The sequence below is a fragment of the Rhinolophus hipposideros genome (assembly GCF_964194185.1).
Source record: "Rhinolophus hipposideros genome assembly, chromosome: 8".
NCBI lineage: Eukaryota > Metazoa > Chordata > Mammalia > Chiroptera > Rhinolophidae > Rhinolophus > Rhinolophus hipposideros.
In genome coordinates this window covers 70,662,982-70,686,867 of record NC_138054.1, presented here as the reverse complement: position 1 = coordinate 70,686,867, position 23,886 = coordinate 70,662,982, and the positions used below count along the sequence as shown (strand labels likewise).

Sequence of the window (23,886 nt, the reverse complement as noted above, 5' to 3'; positions counted from 1 at the left end):
GGGGCAAAATTGAGGATATTATGTAGGCACTTACATAACAAAAGAGAAAACATTTTTTTAATTGGCAGAATTCAGAATACAATACTTGAATACAATTTTTGTAATACAGGTCTGTTAGAAGAATGAGATTCTTTTGGGGGGGATAACATTTTACTTGGGTTCAAAGTTAACTTCATCTATCAAAATTGATGGCAGATATTCCTCTGTGAATGTTAATCTGGAATGACATTTTACATATGTCATTTTTGAAAGTGTCCTCACACAGAGAGGTACTGCCAAGTACTAATAATCCATGAGCGTATGATTTTTTTGAGCATAGGATTTAAAAAAAAAGATTTTATTGGGGAAGGGGAACAGGACTTTATTGGGGAACAGTGTGTACTTCTGGGAATTTTCTCCAAGTCAAGTTGTCCTTTCAGTCTTAGTTGTGGAGGGTGCTGTTCCGCTTCAAATTGTTGTCCTTTCAATCTTAGTTGTGGAGGGCGCAGCTCAGCTCCAGGTCCAGTTGCCGTTTTCTAGTTGCAGGGGGCGCAGCCCACCATCCCTTGCGGGAGTTGAACCGGCAACCTTGAGGTTGAGAGGACGCGCTCCAACAAACTGAGCCATCCAGGAGCTCAGCGGCAGCTTAGCTCAAGATGCTGTGTTCAATTTTAGTTGCAGGCGGCGCTGCTCACCATCCCTTGTGGGAGTCGAGGAATTGAACCGGCAACCGAGGAATTGAACCGGCAACCGTATGGTTGAGAGCCCACTGGGCCATGTGGGAATCGAACTGGCAGCCTTCGGAGTTAGGAGCACGGAGCTCCAACTGCCTGAGCCACCGGGCTGGCCCGAACATAGGATTTTTTTTTTTTTTCCCCCGAACATAGGATTTTAATTGGGCAGATTCATCACTTGAAAACAGAATTCTGTTAGATTCTTGATATTTGCCTTTTAGCATGTAATTGCACTGCACATTAGTCATTTCCAATTGAGGATTAGATGGAAGCTCCTTAGCTGCAGTTAGATGGATTTTGAAAGATGGGTATTTCCTTGGTACTTGCATTGAGGTTGGAAATATGTTGGGACTGTATAGTTTGAGCTAAGAAAATATGTGCTTTAGATTTGTGTGGGAATGGAGATGTCATTGGTTGTTTTAACATTTGACAGCAAGAGAGTGAATAAAGTAACTTAACGTTACTTGTGATTGAAACAATGTTAAAATTAATTTGCTGCAGTATGTTTCCCAAAGTGCTATTTTGCCTTGTAATTTTTGATTGAATTCATTAAGAAACGCCAAGTCTGCAGGAAAGCTAATTTCTAAAGCCATTCCGTATTCAATAATAGTGTTTAATAGTGCGCTCTCTTGTTCAGAAAATTTCCAGATTCAGCCCTGAGCTTCAAAAAAAAAAAGTCACAATAAAATTTTACCACTGCTGAGCCATTGAACTATTGTTTGGTAGGCAGGTAAGGACTCACTTTCTATTTTTGACAAAAATTCACAGAACTGACAATGATTAAGTCTACAAAAGTAAATTGAGAGCAAATGAAAGTCACTCTTGACAATACTGGCTAAATAACACGTGGTAGTTTAAAATTTTGGGGGGGAGCCTGGCCTGGTGGCTCAGGTGGTTGGAGCCCCGTGCTCCTAATGCTGAGGTAGCGGGTTTGATTCTCATATGGGCCAGTGAGCTGCGCCCTCTACAGCCAAGATTGTGAACAACGGCTCTCCCTGGAGCTGGGCTGCCGTGAGCAGCTCCGGAGGTGGGTGTGGGCTACTGTGTGCTGCCCTGAGCAGCCGGTGGCCAGCATGCAAGTGGCTGGCAGCCGGTGTTGAGCTGCTGTGAGTGGCTGACCGGTGACCAACTGTCTCAGCCGAGAGGACTGCAAGGCTCCTAATACCAGCATGGGCCCGGGAGCTAGGTCCTACACAACTAGACTGAGAAACAACGGCTTGAATTGGAGTGAGGGGCAGAGGCGGAAGAAGAGGCAAAAAATAAAATCATAAAGTAAAATGATGTTTAAGAAAAAAAAATTTTTTTTGCAGACCACCTGCTGGTGAAAATATGGAATAATCATATGCTTTAAATACTTGACATTTTCACAAGCTTTATAAATTGGTCCAACTAAGCCCTTTTTTCACCACACACCATTTTAGCACAGTCATTTTGTGACACCTATTATTATCAGATTCAAGTTCAGGTTGTACTGAATTAGTGTTCTTTCAACTTGGAAAAAAATGCTCTGTAGTTCCATACATATTCATACATATTCATACAGGCTAACTCTTCAGTCACTTCAAACTTGGCATTGACTTCTCCAGTAAACAATGAGCAAGATCAGTAATAGCTGTTGAATCATCAAGAGCCAAAGAACACCACTCAAAATCATTTGCCTTTTTTCTTTTTAGACAAATGCTTTATTTGAACAGTTTCAGATGTACAGAAAATCAGGAAATAGTACATGTATGCATTTTCCCTGTTAACATCTTAGTATGGTACATTGGTCACAACTAATGAACTGATACCAATACTTTCTTTTTTAGTTTTAGATTTACAAAACAAATTGATTAGACATTTATACCCCTCACAAAGTAGTAATCCCAACAAGTCTATTACCCCTCTGACACCGTACATCGCCATTCCAATACAAATGACTGTCTCCTATGCTGTACTATTGATAAATTCTTATTAACTAAAATCCATGTCTTCTATTCAGATTTCCTTAGTTTCTACCTAATGTCCTTGTATGTTCCAGGATCCCATTTAAGACAACACGTTTAGTCGTCATGTCTCCTTAGGCTCCTCTTGGCTGTGACGGCTTCTCAGACTTTTCTTGTTTTTGGTTTCATTGACAGTTTTGAGGAGTGCTGGTTAGGTATTTTGTAGAAAATTCCTCAGTTGGGTTTGTCTGATAGTTTTCTCATGATTAGACTGGTGTTACTGATTTGGGGCAGAAAGACCACAGAGGTAAAGTGCCATTTTCATCACATATGAAGGAATACATGCTGTCAGTGTGACTCACTGTTGGCGTTAACCTTGATCATCTGGCTGAGTTTCTCCAACGCAGGTTACTCCCTGTTCCCCTCCATCCAGTACTTTGGAAGGAAATCCCTTGAAGTGCAGAATTATGTTCCACCTCCTGGGGAGAGAGTGTATACATAAATTATTTGGAATTCTGTGTGGGAGCTTGGTCTCTTCACCCATTTATTTAGTCCATCAGTTGGGTATATTAATATGGACTCATGGATATTTTATACTTTAAGTTATAATCTGGTACTGCTTTATTTTGTTCATATTTTCTGTGTTTCTCCAGGGCCCATCAGCTCCAAGTTGTTGTCCTTCAATCTAGTTGTGGAGGGCGCAGCTCAGCCCCAAGTCCAGTCACGTTTCCAATCTTAGTTGCAGGGGGCGCAGCCCACCATCCCATGCGGGAATTGAATCGGCCACCTTGTTGTTGAGAGCTTGTGCTCCAGCTGAGCCATCCGGCTGACCCTCTGGAAGCTCAGCAGCAGCTTGTTGTCTTCAGTATAATTGTGGAGGGCGCAGCTCACTGGCCCATGTGGGAATCGAACCAGCAATCCTAACCAACTGAGCCATCCGGCCGCCCCTGAGAGCTCTTTCAGTTGGACGGGAGTGTCCTTTTGACAAACCCCAATGAAGATTGTGGCTTCTTTTTTTTTTTTTTTTTTAAAGCACTTCCTTACTTTGTGGCCCTTCAAGATACTCCAACCTCATCCTGTGTATTCCTTGCCCTGGCCCTAGAACCAGCCATTTTCCCAAGGAGCCCCAGTTTCTTTTATTGGAAAGGGGTATTAGAAATCAAGATCTGGGTTCTAAGTGTGCTCGTTGCTACTGGAATGTTATTGCTTCTAGATCTTCTCAGCTGACTGAGCAAGGAAACGTGTGTGTATACTAACACATGTGTTTCTATATACCTAAAGAATATATGTGTGTACACATACAGGAAATGTGTATATAAACACATTCTGTGTACTTATAGAAATATCTTTGAATAGTTCTGATATTTCTTTGCGTCCATTTGTATCTATATTAAGCTAAATATGAGTTCATAATGGTATCTCCAACTAATACAGTTCCGTGTCAATTTCTAACCTTTTTCTTGTCTATAACCTCCCACTGTTTCCCAACAGTGAGAAACTTGGCTCTCACCATCTGCCATCCATTTACTTATTAATTCCAGTATACACATATAGTGGTTTCAGAATCGTTAACCCAAACCCCCATGGGAAACAACTCTTATCTACTAGAATGCGGTGGTTTTGTGCAGTTTCTTTTCCATTTATTCTTCCCTATTCCACTCATTCCCACAGTTACTTAGGTCAGCACCTTTCCCCTCCACCTGCCGTATTTTTTAATTGACTGCTGGTGTTGCTCCCATTGTGCCTGATTCGAAAGCCAAAAGGCTAATAGTCTTAAGTTCATTTTCTCCGGACACATTTCTTTGGCTGCTGTAGTCAAACATGGTTTAATTAGCCCACTGTAAACAACAAAGTAAATTATTAATAGTATAGCAATATAATAGTAACAGCTTTCCTTGTTACTCTAACAAATGAACCTCTCAGGAAATTACTTTGGTTTTAGCCTCATTTTTATTTTTTGCGAAGATTTTCTGTGTTGTTTTAGACTTTTTTTTTTTTTTTAAAGATTTTATTGGGGAAGGGGAACAGGACTTTATTGGGGAACAGTGCGTACTTCCAGAACTTTTTTCCAAGTCAAGTTGTTGTCCTTTCAATCTTAGTTTTGGAGAGTGCCGTTCAGCTTCACTTTGTTGTCCTTTCAGTCTTAGTTGTGGAGGGCGCAGCTCAGCTCCAGGTCCAATTGCTGTTGCAGGAGTCGAACCGGCAACCTTGTGGTTGAGAGGACGAGCTCCAACCAAGTCATCCGGGAGCTCAGCGGCAGCTCAGTTCAAGGTGCCATGTTCAATCTTAGTTGCAGGGGGCGCAGCCCACCATCCCTTGCGGGACTCGAGGAGTTGAACCGGCAACCTTGTGGTTGAGAGCCCACTGGCCCATGTGGGAATCGAACGTGCAGCCTTCGGAGTTAGGAGCATGGAGCTCTAACCTCCTGAGCCACCGGGCCGGCCCTAGACTTCCTAATTTTTCTAATAGTTGGCTTCTGAGTTGGGACTATTGTGATGAATGCTTAGTTTGGTAATGTTGACATGTTGTAGCCCTGGCACAGCTATGGTGTCATTTCATAATAAACTGCTTTACCATCTAATTCAATAATAAAATGATCCACACGCCACATTGTGTCTTAAATGGGTAACAAAATCTACTTTTTTCTTCTTGTTTTGACATAATGGTAATTTAAAAATAATAAAATGTGATGCGATGGAATGCATGGTACTTGAAATGTTGTTGAGTTATAACTTCACTGCAAAGTGGTGAGATCACTGCATGCAACCTCTGTTCCAACTACTCAGCTTTGCTGCTGTAGTGTGAAAGCAGCTATCTGTAAAATAACGAACGTGGTGGTGTTCCAATAGAACTATTCATAGATGTTGAAATTGGAATTTAATAGAATTTTTTACACATCATGAAATATTCTTGAATTTTTTTCAACCATTTAAAAATGCAGAACCCATTATTATCTCATGGGTGGTACAGAAACAGGTTGGGCTAAATTTGGCCTGTGTGCCATCATTTGCTGACCTCCCCAGTGTAGAGAAGGTCTTGTATACACGACCCTTTGGGAAGTATCTGTCTTTCTCTCCAAGGCCATTTATGGTAATTCCACTGTGTTGGATTCAATCTTGGTTCCTACTGATACCAGGGAAGCTACATGGAGCAGACATTGCAGTTCTCTTTGGTAAAATGTTAAAGGTTTATTTACTCAGCTGTCATAATCTTACCAATTCCTGATTTTTTTTTCAGTGTGGATTGGCTAAGATTAAATTTTGTTACTGATTGGCTACTTTGGGTTAACTTGAGTAGAAGACACTGTCTTCTTATTTACTTTTATTGATGTCATGTTTTTGAAGATAGAACACATTAGTTTGTGAGTATTTATATAAGCACGTTATGCCTGGTGGCTTAAAGGACTGGCTTTGACCTCAGTTCATAAGAGCAGGCAAGGTCATCCTTATGTTTCCTTATGTTCTGCATCTCAAAAAATTAGCAGGGGTGCCTGAGATGAGGTACTTTCCGTAGGAGGTACAGATATTATGGCCCTTGAATATTCGTGTTCACTGTTTGTTTTGATTTAGGAACTATGTTACAGAAGGTCTAGTAGCATATAGGACTTTGGAGTATTCTGAGCTACACACTGGTCTAAGCTACTGTTGTCCTTTACCTGGGTTATTGTAAGCAATATCTACCAGTTTCTTCTGCCCTTGCTCCATTAAAGTCTGTTCTTCACTCAGCAGCCAAGATGATCCTTTTGAAACATAATTCTGGTCACATTACTCCTTTGCTCAAAACACTCCAGTGGCTGCCCACATTACCCAGAGGAAAACTAGAGCCCTTACAATGGCTTGCAAGTCCTATCCATTCATATCTCTGACCTGGTGTTCCAACTGCTCCATGGCAAGTTTCTGCATTGCAGCCACACTTTTCCTCCCTCAGATACGCCAAGCATGTTCCCTCCCCAGGGTCTTTGCACTTGCTGTTTTTTGTTTGGTTCCCTCTGCCTTCAGTTAAGGCACATCATACTCTTCAAGTCTGCTCAGCTGTCTCACGAGAGAGGTCTTCCCTGACCACTTTATATAAAATTGTAACTCTTATTCACCCATGTATTCCCACCTACCCCCTAGAATGTAAGCTCCAGGAATGAAGAGATTTTTAAATTGTTGAATTGCCTAGAATAGAGCCTGGCATTGTAGTAGGCACTTAAGTGGACAATTAGAAGGGAAACTGTAGAAGGGGAAAAAGTATCTGACTAAGGAAGGCTCAGGTATCTGACTAAGGGAGGTTCAGGAGACAGGCCAAAACGTATGCCTATGACTGTCCAGGTGACACAGGTAGGACAGTTTGGGGTTGTGGTGTATAGTAGACTGGTGGTAGGGGTGACTCAGGGCTTGAGGTGTCTCCTTACTGTCACAGAATAACTAAGGGCCAGAGACTCAGGTCTGCTTCTCCACCCATTGTGATGTGGAAAATTGAAGACTTGTTGGGATGATAAAACTCACCAACATCCAAGAAAGGTTAATTAATAGGAAAGAAACAGGATGGGTAGTAAAATGGAAGCCTGTGTGTTTGCTGTCTGGTTAGAATTTTAAGAATGGATATATTGGAATAGTCCTTTTTAAATTCAGTGAGTTTTAGAGTAAGGTTTTCGATCCTGTAGCAGTCATTGCGCTTTTCCTTAGACTGGTTGGTGTGAGTGCTTGTACCCAGTTAGAAATAGGGAAAGAAGTTTTGGCTGATGTAACCTAAAATAACCTGCAAGAATATGTGCACAAGTAGTTTGAAGCAATGAGTTTTTGAAAGTGCTGTGTTTTTACTATTTATCAACTAAGTTAATATAGATCAACATTACCATTAATTTGGTAAAAGTTTTGAAAACTGACTTCATCTGGATAAAAGTCTTATCTTAGCTTTAAGAGTAAGTTTTTGTTGGCTTGTTTGAAGAGGAGGTTTTTGTTGCCTGTTTGTAATGTTAATGGCCTGATTACCTTTGGTATAGGTCAGGAGTTTATTGCTTGAGTAATCCGTTTATTCAGCAGACACATATCACTGTCAGGGAAATTGACATATGAACAGATTGAATGAGCGGAATGTAAGGAGAGACGTGTAGGGTAACAGAGATGCAGTCCCTGACTGGCCTGGGAGAGCCAGGGCCTGCTTGCTGGAGGAGGAGACCCTCAGAGGAATGCGGAGGAGTTTGGTGAGAGGGGAGGAGGCTTTCTAGGCTGAGCGTTCCTCTTGTACCAAGAGCATAGTTTACAGTCCTTTCTTTCCTGGCTGAGTAGGCAAGGGTTAAGCTATGTGTAAGCCACAGGTTTCAGAAAAACCTTGACAGAGTGAATGCTAAGTAAGTGAAAAGAAAAGATTAACGTCAAGCCTGCATGGATGCCTTCCTACTTTATTAGTAATGTGAATGAACCATAAAGCTTTATTAATATGCTAGAAGTGAGGACATTAACTACATACATGAGCTTGTTGGTTTTGGAACTTTGTTTTCTTATTTGTTTTGGTAACACTCTACATAACTTTATTGTATGACCATGTTAGTAATGTTTAGATTTGAGAATATTTAAAAAACTGGATCAGAAGGGTGAGTGTGTGTATGTGTGTATGTGTGTGTGTGTGTGTGTGTGTGTACGTCTACGTACTTTGAGGAATGAAGATGGGGAGTTATTTTAACTTGAAATGTATTTGTTAAATTTAGTTCAGCATAGCTCGGTTATTTTTGTTGTTTCACAGATAACTAATAATTCTGAAGTAATTTTCCAGGTTGAATGATGAAGTTTGTGAATTAGTCTTGCATGATACAAACTGTAGCACCTGAAACGTTGCCAGTGAAAGTATCAGGGTACTCAAGAGGAAGGTTTTAGTTTTTTATGCTGCAGCCTTCCCAGAGGAAGTCAGATGGATAAAAACGTGTGTGGCAGACACAGACAGAGACTCGCAGGCTAGTATACTTTGAGAGAGAAGCTTGTGCCCGCTGGGAGTGAAGTTGAGGACTAGAGTTTTTGCTTATCGATTTTAAGTATCAGTATTTCAAGATACAATCTGCAGGGGTTGGGTAGCCATTTATCACTGTTTTCCTCATTTCCAGAATTGTATCCTGCCTGTAAACTGGAGACTCCAGCGGCACTGTCAGGGTTCCTTTGAGGTAGTGTCTGGGATCTGGTGCAAGTCGAATCGCTCATAAGGTAAATGCGTGGTGGTAAAAGGAACTAATAACTTCACTGACTTACAAAACCTATCTTACATTGAGTTGTTTATTGATAAAATTCCTTAATGGAAGTTCTGGGTTCTTATTAAAGCAGTGTTTGTTTTTCAGTTTAACAAACTGAAACAAGATGACAAAGTAGCATTGCTCTCTTCTCTGATTCCTTTCTAAGTTGTAGAATCAGCAGTTTTTATTTTAACTAACTTTTGAGTTCTTTAATAACACATGTTTATTCATTTGGAAATACTGAAAAAGGTCATCTATAAACTTGACCTATGTATAATTATGGTTAATATTTTGGTGAATAGTATGTTTATGCATATGTTACTTGGATATGTGTATTTAATCAAAATTGGGGTTGTACTTGTCATCTCGTTCTTGTTAACAAGAACAAGTTTTTCTCTGCATTTTTAAATGACTCATGGCATTTCATTATGGATGTGCCATATAATTTATCTAGTTCCTTTTTGGTAGACATTTAGGCTTTTATTTAAAAAGTATCTTATAAATGTATTTGCACTTTTTTTTTTACTTTATTAATACATGTACAAAACTCCTATGCATAGATACATCAGACCATCAGCTCCACAGGGATTTTTATGAAAAACAGCAATCCCTCTCTGCCCCCTTTCTAGTGCCTAGAAGCAATCATTTCCAACTCTGCTTTCTTTTGGTATTACGTTTAAATACGATCTTATTTTGCTACTTACTGATTTTCCAGTTTTTGGTATTAACTTCCCACCTCAGATAGTAGCAGTTTTCTGGAAGAATTCCCCCATACCTCACACATCCACATTTGTTGTCACTCTGGTTATAATGTAATTTTAGTTAGATCAGCATTCACTGTTGATATTATGGTTATGTATACCTTATTCACAGCCAAATCATGTTACATGCTATAGTTAACTTTCTTGTACAACTTTTTGTCTTCTCAATTGATATCTTTTTTTTATCTCTTTTGCTTAGTTTCTATGTTTTTATCAGTAATTCCTCTCTAAACGCTACCCAGAAGTGTAAATCTTCCTCAAGCATTTTAGCTAGATTATAAATTTTATCTTGTGGAGATACCTTCTGATCTGCTTTGTCCCGATGTGTGCTTGAGGTAGCTGCCCAGCTGCCATACCTGCCATCCCAACATCATCATCATCATCATGATTTTTCCTCTCTCTCTCGTACTGGATCCCATGATCTTTTCCTGTATCTTTTTTGATTTATCTCTTGTTTTGGAGAAGCACCTTTCTCCATTAGCTTCCTGAAAAAAGGCTATACAAGAAGTAAAATTTTTAGACATGCATATCTAAAAATGCCTTTATTCTGCCGTCACATTGGTCATTAGTTTGGTGGGGTATAGAATTCTAGTTTGGAAATAATTTTTTATAATTTTGAAGATACTGCTCTATTGCCTTTTGGCTTTCAGTGTTGTTGAGAAGTCAGTTACATTGCATATAACCTGTTTGTAATCTGTGAGACTTTAAAACTTCTTTTTCCCAATGTTATGAAATTTCATAATGAAGTTCTTTAATTAAGTTGTTGGTGTTTTTTTTTTTTTTTAAGATTTTATTGGGGAAGGGGAACGGGACTTTATTGGGGAACAGTGTATACTTCCAGGACTTTTCCCCAAGTCGTTGTCCTTCCAGTCTTAGTTGTGGAGGGTGCCGTTCAGCTTCAGGTTGTTGTCCTTTCAGTCTTAGTTGTGGAGGGTGCAGCTCAGCTCCAGGTCCAGTTGCTGTTTTCTAGTTGCAGGGGGCACAGCCCACCATCCCTTGCGGGAATCGAACTGGCAACCTTGTGGTTGAGAGGACGTGCTCCAACCAACTGAGACTTCCAGGAGCTCAGCAGCAGCTCAGCTCAAGGTGCCGTGTTCAATTTTAGTTGCAGGGGGCGGAGCCCACCATCCCTTGTGGGAGTTGAGGAATTGAACTGGCAACCTTGAGGTTGAGAGCCCACTGGCCCATGTAGGAATCGAACCGGCAGCCTTCGGAATTAGTAGCATGGAGCTCTAACCGCCTGAGCCATCGGGCTGGCCCCCAATAAAATCTTTAAAAGAAAAAAGTTAAGATATTTTACATTCTGATTTTTGTACTAAGTCTTCAAAATCCTGTAGTATTTATTTTATACCTATAGCTCATCTCACTTCAGACCAGCCTTATTTTAAGAGCTCAGTAGCCACATGTGTGTTGGACAATGCAGCTCCAAGAGCTCATACTTCTGAAGGAATAGATAAATTAATATGATTTAGTTATTGAATGATTACCTTCCCACATTCCAAACTTAAAGCAGTGATAGATTAATATAGGAAATAAACTCCAACACAAATACTTTTCCCCCTCTAAACCTGTGTGTGATAGATTTGTTTGAAGAAGATGATTTGATCCTATAAAAGACCAGTGTCTATCAAAGATGTCAAACAACTTATTTCTCATAAAGTTGTACACAAGCTTTATGTAGAACTCGATGTAAACAGTGGAGTTCTGTGCATCAGTGGTGGGAGGACTGTTTTACAAAGAGAGACCATAACCCTAGTCCTTGGAATCCACAAAGAAGAGCTATCAACCACTGGTTCTGAATCCCTTTCCAGGTTTTCTGAATAAGAATCTTAATAAATGGACTTTTTAAAAGATCTATAGGTGATTGCACTATGTACCACTAGTTCAGCCCAAAGTATTAGTAGTAATAATTTCATTTTAAAAAATAAGTAGTTGAGTGTCATGATTGGCTGTGTAGTTTTCAGAAAGGTTTGCCATAATGAGAGCTGGAAGGAAGCCATAGGCCATTAGTTAACATAGGCTATAGTGTCTTTATTAAGTTAGAAAAGCTAAGTTTCTCTTCAAAAAATGAGAAGAACATATTCCCCGATGGTAACGCACACCCATTTAAAACAGGAACTAAAATTGCTGTTACCCTCCCCTAAGAATATAGGAGAAGAGCGTCTGGGGGGATGAGTCGAGATTATTTAAATTAATGCTATGTTGTTCATGCTAATGGTGAAAGTTTAATTGCATGGGTGATCTTGAGCTTAATAGACATCTGTGGAGCAAATTCTCAGAAGATACAAGTTGCCTACACTGGGGATATCCTGATGAACAAGTTCCAAGTAAATGGCCCCCTCAGCTTGCTGTTGATTTTCTCTGCTAACATCTAGCAGCAAAGGGATTTGTTCTCTAAAGGTCATGGCCATAGAATATGACCTATTCTTGCTTCTATATATCTCAGTGCAGCACATGCCAAGTTAGCCATTAAAGGTAAAAAACACTTCATTGTTATGGGTCGGAAGATCTGATTACTTATTACTAATAGCAAGAAACTCCACCTTATGTCTCTCTGTCTGATCCCCAAAAGATGGTTTGTAGCCAAAGACGGGTAAGATATCTCACGGGAGATACAACCTAAGCCAGGTGGAACCGAGTGGGGACCCCCAATGAGCTGCCTTAAACAAATATGGGAAAGGGCCTTGCCTCCCCTTCCCCCTGCTTGGGAAAGTCTGTTGCCGGCTCTGGCTTTTCCCTAACAGCTGTCAGTTAGAAAAATAATGAGGAGAACAAAGACCAGTTATCTCTTATATCTGAGAGACTTAACACTGAGAAGATATTTACCTTCAATAAGATATAGTGGGACCTTGTACCTCGGCTGTTTAGAGACTAAGATAAATTGGCTTGGGATGTTTATGAGTCTCACAGACCGTGCCATAAAACACTGTTACTCCCTTCCATAGTGGTCAATAAAAGCCTCCAGTCGGCTTTGTTCAGGGCTCCAGTTCTCTGAGACTGAGAGACCCCTGGCCTTCTGAGAGATTTAACAGCATTAAGTCTCTGTTTCTTTTCTTAAAAACTTAACCCAGACCGCCCCTTCTCGCCTCCTCGCTGCCCTTGTTGTGCTGGACGCAGCAGGATGGACTTCCTGTTAGACAGGAGTCCGTAGTCCCTATCCCCACCCACAGAATACTGGGCAGCTGGTGGCTTTTGGAGATGAGCTCTGTCAGAACAGGTCTGAGCAGCCCAAAGCGGTCAAAGTGGCAATACTATTAAAAAGGAATTATCCCTTTTCTTCAAGTTTGAAGTGACAGCAAAATGTCATCAGTTTTTTTCTTTTTTTGTTATACAGTTTTATATGAAATTTTTAAGAGATAGGTAACTATGTTCCTGTTTGCTACCCAAAGAAATATTAAGGCTTCTAAGGGAGAACAGAGATGAACTTGTGGAGGACTTGGAATTGAACCTTTATGGATAAGAGCTGGCCCCGTACTTCCCACCTTGGCAGTATTCTTGACCTAGGAAAAAAGCTCTTTTATTATTATAAATAATCCATGTGTACTTTCATATCAGGTTTGCCATTCCTTAATTGCTGTACTTGTAAATGACATCAGAACTTACCCTCAGGGTAACTTCTTAATGCTCACTTCAGAAAAATTATCCACGTGTCTGGATAGCTATCATGAGGTGTTTGTTTTTTTTTAATATAGTGAAAACAATACACAGAGTTGGGCCTGCTGTTTCTGCAGTTACCCGGACATAAGAATCAACGGCCAGATACTGTTTCTCTTGGGGTGTGGGTTTTATAGCAGTTCCTTAACCTTCCTTTACTGAACACAGAGGACTCCCTGTGCTGAATTGTTTCTGTGAAGTTTGCCAAACTGGTTCCTGCTTGAATTCTCTTTCTAATCTAATAACAACTATTAGGAAGGACAGTTGAGAATTTGTTTTGTAAACAGGTCTGTTGTTAGCATAAATGAACTGAAATAGTTCTCTCATTAATAAAAGTTATTTTCAGGGAAATCGCTAGTAAGACTTGCATAAAAGCACATTGGTAAAAAATGACAGTGTCACATATTTCCCCAAATGACAAACAAACCAGTTGAAGTGAGTTCACAATTTTTACGGTGGATTTTGGACTCTGTAGAGTTGGAAGACTTAGCTTTTCTGGTTTGCTGATCGAAAAATGTCGTTTATTAATATGTATTTTCTCCCCTTATTTTCTCAGCTGTTAGGAAGTCTTCACACTTCTAAAAACAAGTTGATGAAACAGCCCACAATAGAATTGGTATTTTGGATTACTCATGTCCTATAATTAGGAGATAGTTTAATGTTACACTTTGGAATTTACTTTAAATGTCTTTGTACTTAAATTGGAGTGATTGTTATTTGCTAATAAATGATTTTCCTTTTAGACTTATTTACAGAGTACACATGGAGAAGCATGTAGAGGTGAGCCATTTGGGTCCCTTCATTGCGTGTTTGTGTTTTTTAATACAAGGATTCTCTGGTATTTTTAGGGAAAGGGCATGGGAAAATAGCAGCAGAGACTCATTCTATCCACCCAAACTTATTAGGATTTTGACCACGAAGAGAGCCCACCTGCAGAGTTGATGATTTTTGAAGCTGGATGATGGGTACACTGGGTTTCTATTCTTTTCTATTTTTGTGTGTGTTTGAATCAACACTCACATAATAAAAACATTTTAAAAAAATAGAACCCAGTTGGCTCTAAGGCTGGCCCTTCTTACCCTTCTTTAAAGTTATAAAAGAGCAAAACAACTCCATTGTAGTAAGGTTCCCTGAAATGGACTTTGAGTAATTAAAATGCAGTTTTATTTATTTAGGGTCATGTGGAAATTACTATTTTAGATTTTTAAAATATCTCAGAAGTAGGTAAATGTTTTGATTTCACAGTGAAGACAGAAGAGTCAACACCATTAACTATGAATGTCAATAATCCTTTTAGAATAATATAGGAAGTCATCTATGAAATCACTAGCTAAAAAAAAATTGTATATAAGGTGAAAAGTAAGTGCTTTCATTCTATCTGCCGCATTTTGTGTCTTTCCCTTTTCCTGCTTCCTTCCTTTCCATACCTTTCTTCCTGCCCTGCAGAGGTAAACACTGTTAACAGTTTGCTTTATGTGCTTATTTATGTATGTTTTATATGTACATCTGTACCTACCTAGTACACATTTTTAAAGCAAGTTTTACCAAATTCCATGTAATTCAATATTTAAAGTTTGAGAATTTTAGTACTAAGCTCCAAAATAATCTTGATTTTATAATATAGACAAGGGCAAGCCTTTTACTATATCTTTAAATTGTTTAAGCAATAAATAAAGTTGTCATTCTTCCTAATGGACTCTATCTCCACTTTCAGGAAGGTGCTTCATGCGCAAGTGGGTATTCGTCTCTGTAAATTTTAAGACCTCAGAATTGAAATTCGTGTTATATTAACTGAATTATTTAATGATTTGAGAGAGTCACTTAATAGAGTAAATACCAGAAATAGGGTCTCTGGTTTGATTTCTTCAGGGATATGGGTGGGGTGTGAAGCCTTGGCAAACTGTTAACCCTAGAGATACCCACAGCTGCTCTTGAGTCTATTTCCTTCTGTCCCTCCCTCTTACACAGGAGAGGATAATCTCCAGAGAAAAGCGCAAAATAGTAAACATGGTTAATATTTCCCCTGAATTCTGCTTTCTTACCCTTCACCAGCCAGAGGTAGAGGGCACACACCGGGCCTACTGCGGTGCCTGCAGTCCTTTAGGAATACTGAATTTCCTTCTTTGTTAATTTTTGTCTCTATCTTTTCTTTATCTCAGTCATTTGTGTCTTTCACCAAGAATTTTGTGCTTGGCCTTTAGTGACTGTTGAAAGCATGGTTGTCTTGACTGCGCTTGGTAGCAGTGGTTTTCACTCTAACCTGGCACCGAAAAATGCAGTGTGTGTCCCTAATACTGAGATCAGTCAGTTTGGCCCTCTGCGCCTTTGAGTGAAATGTAGAAAGGATAAGAATGATCTCAACTTCCAGTTTAGCAGTGGTGAATAAGGCTGTGGTACATATTTATTTTATTCCTGGACTATATTGTTAATATTTGATGAACTGATCTTTTATTATTCCTGCTGATGTGGTAAGGAGAACGGAGAAGGAAGACGAAGTTTGAAAGAGCCTTTTCACTTATCAAATACCAAGTGTTCCCTCCATGGCTAAGCTAAGCACTGTGCAAAGTACTGACGGTAAAATGGAGAACAGATCAGACATGATCTCTGACCAGTTCATATTGTAGCCTCTTGGGTTTGGTATCCTGAATTATTAAACATATTTGATAGGACTCTTGTGTTACCTAACAGCCATCAAATATAGTGCCATCGAAAAGTGTGCTGTCCTCTTGACAGAACAGAGACAATCCTTAGGCCTGGGCAAGGGACAAGGGAATGGAGGCTCCATGGGGTCAGTCCTCGGGGACCTTTCCTATTCCTTCAAGATTATGTTAGAGACCCATTGTAAAGATGGCAGTTCTCTCCAAATTTATCTACAGATTCAAAGTAATCTTTGTCAAAATCCCAGCTAGCTTTTTGCAGAAATTGACATGCTGGTTCTAAAATTCATATGGAAATCTAAGGGACCCAGAACAGCTAAAACTCTTGAAAAAGGAGGAGGTTGGAGAACCCATAGTTTCTGATTGAAGATGTACTACAGTGCCACAGTAATCAAGACTGTGGTGTTGGCACACACATAGACACGACAGGTCAATGGAATACAATTGAGAGTACAGAAATAAACCCTCACGTTTATGGTCAGTTGATTTTTGACAAAGATGCGAAGACATTTCAATAGGGAAAGAATAGAATAGTCTTTTCATCAAATGGTACTGGGACATCTGGATATCCACATACAAAAGAATTAAGTTGGACCCTTACCTTGTACCATAACATAAAAACCCAAAATAGATCATATATTTTGTAAAAGCTATACGTATAAAACTCTTAGAAGGCAACTTAGGAGTAAATCTTTGTGACCTTGGGCAAACCCTTCTTAGACATGATATCAGAAGCATAAGCACAAAAGAAAAAAGATAAATTGGATCTCATAAAAAAATAAGCATGTATCTAATAAGGAAGGGACTTGTATTCAGAATTTATAAAGAACTGTACAACTCAATAAAAGGACAAATAATTTAAAAATGGACAAAGGACCTGAAAGGCATTTCTCCAAAAGAAGGTACACAAATAGCCAATACATACAAGAAAAGTTGCTCAACATCACTAGTTATTAGAGAAACAAAAATCAAAACCTCAATAAGAGGGGCCTGCCTGGTGGCTCAGGCGGTTAGAGCTCCGTGCTCCTCACTCCAAAGGCTGCCGGTTCGATTCCCACATGGGCCAGTGGGCTCTCAACCACAAGGTTTGCCAGTTCAACTCCTTGAGTCCCGCAGGGGATGGTGGGCTCAGCCCCCTGCAACTAACATTGAACACGGAACCTTGAGCTGAGCTGCCTCCCAGATGGCTCAGTTGGTTGGAGCGCAGGCTCTCAACCACAAGGTTGCCAGTTCAATTCGAGTCCCACAAGGGATGGTGGGCTGTGCTCCCTGCAACTAACTAGCAATGGCAACTGGACCTGGAGCTGAGCTGCGCCCTCCACAACTAAGACTGAAAGGACAACAACTTGACTGGTGGGGGGGAGGGGAGAACCTCAATAAGATACCACTTTATATACACTCAGTAGGATAGCTATAATAAAAAAGATATAAGTGTAGAAGATGAGAAGCATGAGAACCCTCATATATTAGTTTGGTGCAAAAGTAATTGTGATTTTTGCAATTTTTTCTTTAACCTTTTAAATCGCAGTTGTGCACCAAACCTAATACTTATAGTGAGAATGAAGAATTGTATAGCTGCTTTGGAAAATAGTCTGGCAGTTCCTCATAAAGTTAAGCATAGAGTTACCAAATGACTGAGCAGTACCACTCCTAAGTATACATACCCAAGAGACGAAAACACAAAAAATACATGAACGTTTATAGCAGCACTATGCATAATAGCCAAAAAGTGGAAACACCCAAGTGTCCATCAGCAAATGTGATATATCCATACAATGGAATGAAAAAGGAATGTAGTACTGATAGCATGCTACAACATGTATCAACCTTGCAAACATGCTGAGTGAAAGAAGCCAGTCACAAAACCCCACATATTAGGAGATTCCATTTATACAAAGTATCCCCCAGAGGCAAATCTCTAGAGACAGAATGTGCTAAGTGGTTGCCTAGGACTGCGAGGGTGGGGGGTGCACCTGGAAATAAGTCTGTCTGTACAGCCTTGGTGTAGGCGAGCTCTAGAGCCGGGAGTCCTCTCAGAAAGAGGCTGGTGTTGAGCTGCTCCTCTGGGAGATGGATGCTTTTCCAGGCAAGGACCGCTTTTTTTACCCTTGGTCATTAATGTTCATGTTTGTTGTTATTAGTCTCTTGTTACACAAAGCTCTTTGTTCGCATCAACTGGCTGTAGCTTTCCTAGTTTAGGCTCTCTGAAATCATCTGTAGCAGAAACATTCCTGCTGTCTTTGGCAAGGGACTTCTTTTTGCACTGGAAGTTCTGAGACAGATTTCAGGCAGAGCCTGTTTCCGTTTTTTGCATGTGTTATGAGTTAGAGAAAGGGTGGGGAAAGAACTGTTGGCTGCTTTAGTTAAGCTAAGCATTTCAGCTTTGCTGGTTTAAGATAATTATGCTTCAAAGATTGATTTTTATTTTTAACTGATCAAATTCACAAGAGACTGATGAGTGGGGTATAACATGGGAGTAGCCGGTGAGGTCTGTGTTTGAATTCTGGACTTCATTAGCTGTGGAACTTAGAGGGGGGGGGGCAAGTTAACTCCTAAGTCCTGGTTTCCTCTTCTCCAGAACAGGTACGGAATGTTGTACTTAAGAAGGTTTGTGTGTATAAAATTAGATAATGCTGAAGGTTCATAGCTCCCTGTCTGGCACATCTTAGGAAATGTTAGCAGTTATTACAGATAAATAAAAGTGCCAGGGAATGAATTTCCAGTGGATATGAATCTACCAGGAAATCCAATGTTTGCCTGGAGCAGCCTCTTCTGGTAGACAGGTCCATCCAGAGACCAGATTCTAAGTTAGAAGGGTGTTTGGTGAATATATTCTAGATATAGAGCAAGAGGAGCTGGATGTTCTTACGGAGGAAGTCCATCAAATCAGGATAGCTGAACAGTCCTACTTGAGGAAATAATGTATCCGGGCCTCTCAGGAAAGTCCCAATTTAAAATCCTTTTCCCCATTGTCACCTTACATATTCTGTAAACTGTACATTGCTAGATACAAATGTCACACTCACACTCCCAGCCTGTCTCAGCCAGAAGCAGGGTAAAAAAACTTTGTTTAATGATATGCTAATTTTTAGGTTTGAATTCTATGGTTCCTCTACTTCTCGATGGATATTTTTCTTTTGACCATTACTATGAGTCATTAAATCATAGCCTTCTCTTTCTCTGAACCTGAAGATGCAAATTCTTTATGCTTCAGTTTCCCCCTTTCATTATTTATTTCAGTATTTATTACTAAAACTTATGTGTTTATAAACTCAGGTCACAGATGTTATACATTTCAATGTTTCAGTGTATCTTACAGTATTTACATCTTAGAGACTTACCTAAAAGGATTCTGTCTTATGATGAGATTTTTGCATTTCTTTTTGGAGGGTTATTTTTTGGGAAGATTTCCATAGGTGACTGTTTTTATCCATTGTTTTGACCGTTTCCTTTTAGAGGGTGATATTTATTGCTCCTGTCTTGAAATTCTTTGGGCTTAGATTTTGTTTGGGTCCTGTAGCCCAAATTAAGCAGATTAAAATAAGTGATCATTTGTAATATTCCTGCTTCCTTGAGTTAACACCTGGCTTTTCTAATGAGCCCTTGCAGAAAGAATTAGTAATAAAAGTTTCATGAAGTTAATATGTTCTAATAACCTAAGAAAAGAAAAGAAGATAACCGCACCTCTATGCTCGATTGTTGAAGTAGCCGCTGTGTTAGTGTTTATCAGACTACCTCATACTTTGTTTGCTCTCAAATTGGTTGTAATATGGACGTTGAAATGAGAGTTAACACCATGAGAAAGGCTCTGAATATGCTCTTCAAGGTACATGAGATCTCTTGGAGAAAGTGAATATCCTGTGAGGTAGTAAGTTGGATATTAATGCAAATGAGCAAAGGAAAAGGAGTGGTTTGCCCAACCAAGCCCTGTCCAGACATTAAGTTACAGCAGTGAAGCCATTCAGAACAGTAGTTAGGTGTAGGTACCAGAGATCAAACTGTTTACCAGCAGACTTTGGTTCTCTGGTCCAGCTCAACTTCCATACTCTTCAGTGGTTTGAGAGAGCGTTAAAAACTTAGTTTTGAATTTATTTTTACATGTTAGGATGGCTGTGGATCTGTTTTATGTTATTTTCAGGTTATAGTATGTTTGCCTTACATTTTTATTTGCTTGACTAGTAGTAAATCCTCTTTTTATAAAAATAAACAGTTAAGTCTTTTCTTTGAAGACCTTTTGGATATGAGCCTAGTATTTATAGATTGAAGGATAGTTGTATGGTTTCTATGTAGCCTGGCCATTTAGGACTGCCAATGTTGGAACCTCAGGGTGGCCCTTTGAGAGGCTTTATTTGGCACTACTTAGTTTTAGGAATCCAATCTCCTGCCACATATAACTGCTCACTCAATAGGCTACCCTCAGGGTTCCAAACATGGGGCAAACTGTAGTAAATACTCCCAAAATGTTCATCAGACACCTACCATGTGCAACCACAATGCTGGCATAGTCGGTAGAGATACCAAGAAGAAACTTAATACGGAATGAGAAGGGGGGAGGAGTAATTTAATTCTTCCTTATCTTTGAGACTTGTTGATTGAGAGAAGTTTGGTTTTGCCTTCTCTGCCAATATTATTCCTTTTTCTTGGAGCTGAAAAATAAGATCTGTGTTTTTTTGTGGTAAACAAGCCATGTAATTATATATCTTAAGACCTTTGTTTTGTTTTAAGTAAAATGCATCTGTTCTTCTAAGAGCTGTGTTCTTTCAAGGACCATTGATCTGCTTGGTAATTAGGTGGTTTGGGTGGAGAAGCCTTGGGCTTTGAAAAGGGTGATGGGTCTGGAACCTATCCTCAAGGGGCTCTGCAGAACAATCTGAAAATGAATCCTTGCTCCAAGTGACAGAATTGTATCTGAAATGCTTTCAAAAGGCTGTTTGAAATTCTACACTTGGTTTTTAAATGAAAGGGGAGAAAAAGAAATAAAACAACTGTTGTATAAATACAAGAGGGAGGAGGAGGACATCCTGCAGCTGAAAAAGGGTTTATGAAAAAGGATTTCAGGGCTTAGTGACTCAGAGCTCACTGGGAATCAACATGTGTGGCTGCCAGAAAGAGAAATGGTAGATTGAATAGTGTCTAAATAGTTCTATATTAGGCTACAATTTGAGAATTACATTAAGTTCTGAGTATCCCAGTGAAGGAGGACAAACAAGAATTGATTGGTTCAGTGACAAACAGGGCAATAATGTGGATATGAAACCACATCATCTGGAGAATGTTGGGAAGCTGAGGATATGTGGAGCATACCAGACCCTTACCGGGGAGTTTAGAAACTAGGTCTTATGTTTCTGCATCCTAACAGGCCAAACATAATAGATACTATCAACAGATAGTAAGTATTGATCATTACTGTCCAATAGATTGTAAGTGTTGGTCACGAGGTGGATTCTTTTACAATGCTGTTGTAGGCACATGGCTACCTTACCTTAAGTAGGAGTTTGTTGTTGTTGTTGTTGTTGTTTTTACTAAAAATAGTTGTGTTTCAGGAGGCACCTTTTTACCTGCGGCACATTTCATAGCCGTGAGCTATGTAGGGAGTGCACTTTTTCAAAATAGTCTAAAGGAAACAGCATGTCCAGAAAGAGTGGGCATTGTTGAAGAAGCAAAACTTTCTTTTGGGGGAATTATAGTTGGAACAGAAACCATGCTGGGTACTCGTAAAATGTAAAAGGTGTTAAATTGATTTCCCAGGTAGTATTTGTCAACCTCACTTCCCATTATATTTTTAGAGCATGAACACAGTAGAAATGGGAAAAGCTATCTGTATATGAAGTTTGAAGGTCTTCAAAATAGAATTGAGAGTTGTTTTGAATTAATTTTGGTAATTTAATCAGCTGGCTTTAGTTATGATTGTCCCGACCTTATCCTAAAATATACGTATTTTTTATACGTTTATGCATATTGAGAGAAGAGACCTCACATCTTTTGGACACTTCACTTTCCTTTTCATGTGACTTACTGTTTCTTAGTCTTCAGATGACAGCTTAAATGCCATCTTGACCATCCTGTCTAAATAACTACCACACTGCATGAATTTGCCAAGGTCATATGCTCTTTGCTTCTTAGTGCTTACCAGAATTTATGACTACAATTTTGCTTGCTTTCTTATTTGTCTACACCTCTAGATTATAAGCTCCGTGAATGCAAGAACCAAATCTACTTTAACTTACCCTTGTTCACCACCCTTGTCTAGATAAGGGTCTCTTGAATGAGTTAAGTGTTTCGTGGATTTACTTCCAGCTGTGGTTGAGATCCTCCAGAGTTCTTCCACTTAATTCTCAAGGTATAATGATGTTATTAAAATTGGTTTCAGTTCACATTACAGAAGTTGCAGGAGTAGGTGTCACAGCATTGCCACTCTTTGTCCCGTCTAGTAAGCTTAATATATATAGATGTGTTAAGTTTGGCTCTATGTGTATTTAGATGACAACTTTTTCTCTTAATGAAAATTAGCTGCATGTAACTTTACTAACAGTTGTCACCCCAAAAAACTTTAATTTAAAAAAATTTAAAAATTAGCTGCTTAATTTTCCAATTTCTGGAGGTTGAAATGAGTATTTCCTTTTCCACTAACTGTTGCCCTTGCTTTTTCTTTTAAAGTCTGATATTGTCCACCTGTTGTGTAAGCGATTAAAAGGATTTTTATTTTGGCTCAAGCTAAAATTGAAAATGGGACAAAGATGTTGCTAGGCAGACAAAGATATGTCTCTAAACTTGTGACGGAAAGAAGCCATTCAGCAAGAATGAACCCAGAGAATCCCAAAATACACCGAAGGCCAACCAGAAAAACAGTGTATTTTCAGTATTCAGTTTCTATGAATTGCTCATATACATTTCCACCTCCTATCCCGGAGTAACTTATTCCTCTACCCTGGCTTTGTACAGTGACACTGCTGCCAAAAATCAGCTCCAAATTGCAGTATCTTTGACCTTGCTAGAGCACACAACAGTTTAATCCTTCTGGCAGGATCTAGACCGTAGGTCTTTGGTGTCCTCATTAAGCAATCTCTTACTCATCACCCTTTGTCTCTGGTTTCCTAGCAGTTTCTCCGTCCTCACTAAATTACGTCTCTGAGATGATGGTTGTTTCCCCTATGAGCTGGAGTTATAACAGCTTCCTGGACTTGTTGCCTTTCCCAAAATTCTTAAAATCCAAATCAAAAACTGGAATAGAATAATTAGAAACAAGTATCACTTTTTGCTGTGTCTATATCTCTTGCCTCCGTTACCAGCTCCTAAACTCAGTAAGGATGGAGTATACTTACATTCATTCATTCCATAGATCTGTGAATGCCTTCTGTGTGCCAGACACTGTTCTGGAGAGGCAGTATATTAGTGGTTAAGAACACTGGCCTGGAGCCAGGTTGGCTGGGTTCAAATCCCAGCCCCACCACCTAAAGCTGTGTGCCCTTGGTTAAGTTAGGTACCCCATCTCCATATCCCCATGTGTAAAATGGGCTATGGTAATGCTCTCCTTGAGGATAAAATACGTTAAAACACTTTTAAAGCATTTGTTCTTAACAGAAGTTCATAAATAACAAGTAAAAACAGTGAATCACTGAGTAATAATTAGTAAAAGTTTATTGTGCACATACTTAAACGACAGTACACAAATTGGGAGCACTCAAACAAAAACGAGGAATGAAGCTCAGGGGTGTGTTATAAAGCAGCTTATATAGTGAGAAAGCAGTACTATTTATTATTCACAGTGATTGGTTAGATATCAGAGTTTTCAATGGTTACTTCATATCAACCTTGAGAAACTGTTCAAGTTTTGTTTTTGATTTCCAGAGGTGTAAGCAAGAAATGACATAGGTCAAGGTCGTCTTGCAAAATAAGCTTAAATTCAGCTTTCTTCGTGTGACTATACTGGTTTGTCTGCTCAGGGAAATTTCAAGGCTGGTCTCTTTTTAT

The 23,886-nt window shown here is 39.4% G+C and overlaps 1 protein-coding gene across 3 annotated transcripts in view; it reads left to right on the top strand.

The window, feature by feature from the left end:
* THRAP3 (thyroid hormone receptor associated protein 3) overlaps positions 1 to 23,886 on the top strand; it is a 61,366-nt gene that overhangs the window by 15,682 nt on the left and 21,798 nt on the right. Inside the window, exon 2 of one of the 3 annotated variants that reach the window (XM_081057051.1) lies at positions 8,721 to 8,817. The exons of the other annotated variants lie outside the window; for them this stretch is intronic. The gene's annotated coding sequence lies outside the window, so the exon portion shown is untranslated. The remainder of the gene's footprint in view (positions 1 to 8,720; positions 8,818 to 23,886) is intronic. 3 annotated transcript variants of the gene reach the window in all.